We start from the raw sequence: 6,000 nt of genomic DNA, 5'->3' as shown, positions 1-6,000 counted from the left end.
CAAGCTAAGTGTCCCCCACCAAATGCAGCCCCAATGGTTTCCGATTTAGTCTCCTTCTGGGCTGGACCAGGACAGTAAACCTGGTCAGTTCACTGAGCCAGCTACATTGGAGCATTTGGTGTCTTGTCCTTGGTCACTACTGAGCCATTGCTTCTCTGTTTGCAGAAGTTCTTACAGTCTCTTTTCTCGACTAAGTGGGACACGGTGGCATTGCCACCAGTGATGCTCTTCTTCCAGGTCCCCATGACAAGATGCTTTTCTGGCCAATGTCCTAGGTGCTCCTGGTGAGTTTCCTCCCATGGTATGGCAGGAACTTGTAATGGTAAGTGTAGACATCTCAACAACAAATGACCTCTATGAAGCCATTCTGTTGGTTCATGCACTGTCATTGCTGTTGCAAAATTCCAGCTGCCGTGTCTTTCTCCTCAAACCCATGTAAAATTCCATAGGTTACTTTCAGCCTCGGTAGAATCCTCTCTTCATTTGGATGATTCCATTTGTTTAAAGCAAAGAAGTGTCATTATTTCTGCAGCTGGCAGTCTGGCTCTGGTGTCAGTTAAATGAGGGATTTGCAAAAGGTGGATGACCTCATCCAGAAGTCAATATGTTTTGTCTATGAGACAAGAAAGCTTGCAGGTCTAGTTGCTCATTGGGCAGTTCTCTATCTTGCCAAAAGGCTTGGTAGACTGAGGTTTTGAATACACCTCTGTTGCCCCCTTGCCTGGGGTGAGAAAAATGTAATTGGTTGTACTAGAGCAGGGATGGGGGGGACCTGTGACCCTCCATCAGTGCTTCTCAACCTGTGAGTCCCCAGATGTTGTTGGACTACAACTCCCATCATCCCTGACCACTGGTCATGCTGGCTAGGAATGATGGGAGTTGTATTCCAACAACATCTGGGGACCCACAGGTTGAGAACCACTGCTCCAGATGTTGCTAAACCCCAACCCATCAGCCCAAATCACCACAGTCAATGGTCAGAGATGATGAGAGTTGCGGTCCTTAAAACAACTGAAGGGCCCCAGAATGTCCCTCCTTGAACTAGAGCCACAACGTTATTTAGCTCTATAACTCACTCACAAACAAGACCAAAGGCCCATCTAGTCCAGCATCCTCATCTAACAATGGCCAACCTGATGCCACTGGGAAGCCCCAAAAGATGACCTGAGTACAAGCACATTCTTCCCTCCTGTGGTTTCCAGCAACGAATCTTCAGAGACATACTGCCTTGGAGAGTGGAGGTGGAGCAGTACCTCTGCCATCTTTGGTACTTCCTTTGGTCTGTCCTGAATCTCCCCACATTCAGCTTCATGAGATATCCCCCTAGTTCAGAGCTTTCCCAAGTTTTCATATTGGTGACACACTTTTGAGACATGCATCATTTTGCAACACAGTCATTCAGTTTTACTAGCAAACCAGAGGTGAAGCTAACCCCTTTCCAGCCTCAGGAGTGTGGGGAGCATTCACATGACACACCTACAAAGTTATTGTACTACCAACCTTACTGTATGCTTGTGAAACCAGCGTCAAAGCAATGATACTTCAACATCAACTTCCTTGGATTGGTCATGTTGTACGGATGCCTGATTATCATCTTCCAAAGCAACTACGGTATTCCAAACTTAAAAATGGAAAGTGTAATGCTGGTGGTCAACCAAAGAGGCTGAAGCCTCTCTCAAGGCAAATCTAAAAAAAGTAGTATAAACACCGACAACTGGGAAACACTGGCCTGTGAGCACTCCAGGTGGAGAACAGCCTTTACCAAAGGTGTCATGGGCTTTGAAGACACTCGAACTCAGGACGAAAGGGAGAAACGTGCTAAGAGGAAGGCATGCTTGGCAAACCCTCACTGTGATCAACTCCCGCCCGGAAACCTTTGTCCCCACTGTGGAAGGACGTGTGGATCCAGAATTGGCCTCCACACAGTCACTTACAGACTCACTGTTAAAACCGTGTTTATGGAAGACAATCTATGAGAGATCGTCAAAGAAGTGGGGAGAATTCACATGACACACCTACACACTGCAGGTGACACACTAATGTGTCACAACACACAGTTTGGAAAGCTCTGCCCTACTTAGAGTGCTATGAGAGATGTAGGAAAACTTTTCTCAAGCCACTTTCCCCACACAATACAATAATTCCACACACCTCTACCATGCTGTCTCTTTCTCTCTTGGTCCTCCATGAACTTACCAAACCTGTCAGGGATAGCGTACTACAGCCAGGAGACAACCATTCTCGTTGACGCCCACCCCAGATTATCTTAACATGCGCACGACATCCATGAGGAGAAAAAGTCAGTCGTCTTTTTTTTTTTTCCAGTCACCAGATGATCGTTTTTCCACATCCAACAGTGCTGTCTTTTATCTAGACAGCTTGAAGGAAACAGCAGTTCAGTGTATTCTGCTGGTGTCATTAGCTTCTCTGGAAAGAATATTAGAGCATGGTTACTGACAGGACATCAATAACAAGGACGGGGTAGATGGTGGGAGGGAGAAAAATGAATCTTTCCAAAGCACTAATTTTCTCGGCGCCTGGAAAGCCCGCATATGCATCATCGCTCCACATCGCCAAAACGATAATGTGAAAAGGCAACCATAAACATCACGTTGCAAATCAAACAATATATTTTTCAAGGGGAAGCTGTTTTTCCAGAGGAGATTTACATTCGGTAACAGAGATGAGTTTTCAACACTTCCCAATAATAATGTCACAGGCTGATCTAATCGGGTGGTAGGCCTGGATCAGATTTTTTCTTTTTCTTTTATTCTTTTAGGGCATGAGGGAAACTGGATGCGAAATGAAAATAATAATAATAAAACACAGATGAGAAGCTGGTGCCATGGTGACTGCAGGTTGTTTTAAACTGTTTTTAAGGTGTTTTCATTTTTGTAACGCAGCCTGGGAAGGGTGGGCAAAGAGGAATAAGAATATTGTTGTAACAATTGTTTTCTCGAAAGCTATCTTCTGTACCATGAAAATAAATAAAAGCATTATAGAAAATAAGAATAAGAATACATGTCCCGTACTTTTCCATGTATAACACGCCCCCTTGTTTTTTTTGGGGGGGGGGTAAATCACTAACCCGCCGATTGCAACCGCTCGCTAAAAATGGCTCGCTTCCGCTACAAGCGGCTGCCCAATCGCCGACAGCGGAAGTTAATAGCAAGCACAATTGCTGCAGTGGCAGCCAATCCTCAGCAGCCCTTGAGGCAGCAACCAATCACAGACCCATTTCCCACAGCCAACACAAAGAAACCCTTGCCACAGCCACCAATCACACTACAAATCACCAGTGACAATCTGCAGCTTGCGGCTGCAACCAATCACCTGCCACCCCTACCCACTACCCATGTATAAGACGCCCCCAATTTTTAAACCTTATTTTTGAATAAAATACCCTAGTCTTATACATGGAAAAGTACGGTATATTTGCTCTGAGGTGAGTGCTCAAAGCCCTAATAACTTCATTCCATGGGGAAACTAGTGCCAACTTCAGGGGGCCCTGAGTGCCTGGGCACCCTCAAAAAATTCACTGGAGGTGCCCAGCCTCTGTATGCCAGCACTGCTGCTGCCTGCTGCCTTACCTGTGGTTCTCTGGTGCCATGGTGGTGACTGGACCAGGGCCTCTGCCATGGGAGCCAGAGAGCAGGGGTTGCTCGTGCACAGAATACGTAGCACAACATCATGATGTCATGTCACACACACACGCTGCAGGGCACCCACAGACCGGGTCCCAAGTCCGCGCCTCTGCATGGGAGACAGCCTAGCAGTAGCAACTGAACAGATGGTATTCAATAAAGAATGGGAAACAGATAAAAACCAAGCTCAGCTTTCTTGTTACTTCTTATTATTTACAAATTATTGACCAGCCTTCATCCCGGTTTCGGATGTAACGACTGTAACACAATTGCCTCCCTGCGACATGTGGGGTAGCGCAGCAGCCGCTTCCCTGCGTGTCAGCTGAGCAGCCTCAACAAAGCCCTGCTGCACCTCTGACTCACAAGGAGACCCACCCTGGAACCAGAAGAGTGCATCCTCTTCAGGCTCCCGAGAGGGTCTCCTCACAAGCCACCGAGCACTTCTTAGTTCCCAGTGTTGCCCATGTGCACAGTTGTGCACAAGTAAATTGCACGCAAGTGGGAGCTGTCTGTACAGTTCTTTCCTGCCTTTTTCATGAGTGAATCATGGGGAAACAAAGCAGGCATGTGTGGAAAGAGTCTGGGAGCAGTAATGCTGTTTAATGGCATCCATCATTTTGCCACACTACATCCACAGAAGTATCGTGTCCAGATCAAGTGAAGTAATAAAGGTAAAGGGTAAAGGGACCCCTGACCATTAGGTCCAGTCATGGCTGACTCTGGGGTTGCAGTGCTCATCTCACTTTATTGGCCAAGGTAGCCGGCGTGCAGCTTCCGGGTCATGTGGCCAGCATGACTAAGCCACTTCTGGCGAACCAGAGCAGCACACGGAAATGCCGTTTACCTTCCTGCTGGAGCGGTACCTATTTATCTACTTGCACTTTGACGTGCTTTTGAACTGCTAGGTGGGCAGGAGCAGGGACCGAACAATGGGAGCTCACCCCGTTGTGGGGATTCGAACCGCCGACCTTCTGATCGGCAAGTCCTAGGCTCTGTGGTTTAACCCATAGCGCCACCCATGTCCCTTCAAAGGAAGTAATAGTACTACGCTATTCTGCCTTGGTCAGGCAACTACTGGAATGCTGTGCCCATTTTTGGGCACCACAGTTTGGGAGGGATGTTGACAAGCTGGAAGGTGTGTAGAGGAGGGCAACCAAAATGATCAAGGGCCTGGAAAGAAAGCCTTATGAGGAGTGGTTGAAGGAGCCAGTTATGTTTAGCCTGGGGGGGGGGGAGAGAGAGACTGATATGATAGCCATCTTCAAATACCCAAAGGACTGTTACATGGGAAATGAATCCACTAGTGTGACTGAAATTTAGCATGACATGCTGATGTATTGGTCATAAAGTCACAGTTGCACAACGCAACAGGGACTGCGGTGTGAAAGGAATGTTAGAAGACAGGACAGAAGCACTACCGTTAGAATAAGCAAAGGTAACACAATATTCCCTACATCTAAATGCACCTCACGTCTGGTTTAAAAAGAAAGAGCCATGACGGGAGACAAGGAAGAGCAATGAAGTTGCCTATGAACAGTTAGAACAACCTGGCCTGTCAATGGAACAGGCATGCAGTTTAGCTGCTCAGCATCCTCCCCAGTAGAATGAGACGTATCGGATTTTTATTTAAATCATAGCAATTATTCCTTTGGACCTTTCTCCACTTACCATCTATAATGGAATAGTTGCTGGGTTTTTATCAGGGGGCGGATTGGCCTGCTGCCACATGTCATCATTATTCAGATAGTATTATAAAATAACATACTTCAACACACACAAAATCCCTTTCTTCTACAGAAGTTCAGCTCTCCACATTTCCACATCAATTCGTGATTTTTTTAACGCTTCGTGAAAATTCATCCGTTCAATAAACGTTTTTATATGAAATCTTTGCACATTTCCCCCCAAAGCAGTGTCCCAGAACATAACGCCATGCTGTAGGCTCCTTTCCCTAATATACACATTTTCATGTATGCTCCAGTATATGCGACTGCTGTACGCAATTGCAAAGTTCGCTGCATTGCAAAGTTCAGACAAAGTGTGGATTTCAAAGGATGGCTCTGTTTTGGTTCGTGTATTCTTCTGGATAGTGTGAGTCAGGTAAGATTGCCTTTTGATGTGAATTGAAATGTGAACTGAATCTCCCCTGCTCCTAGTTTGCGCGCATGCACACACACACCTGGGCCCCACGTTGGGCGCTGGTGCTGTCCATGCCAATTCTCCGTCAGCGCCTAGCATAGCTGAGGATGTCACCACGCACCTCTCTTCTGTGGCGCTTCCCCTCTGCAGTTGACAAGTTTTGCTCGAGATAAGAGAAAAGCAAACAAAACTTTTAATGAGCTGCCACCATCCTGAG

Source organism: Podarcis filfolensis (assembly GCF_964270895.1).
Source record: "Podarcis filfolensis genome assembly, chromosome: 15".
In the NCBI taxonomy this organism is placed as follows: Eukaryota; Metazoa; Chordata; class Lepidosauria; order Squamata; family Lacertidae; genus Podarcis; species Podarcis filfolensis.
The sequence above is the reverse complement of the archived record's forward strand: the minus strand, read 5'-3'. Positions refer to the sequence as shown.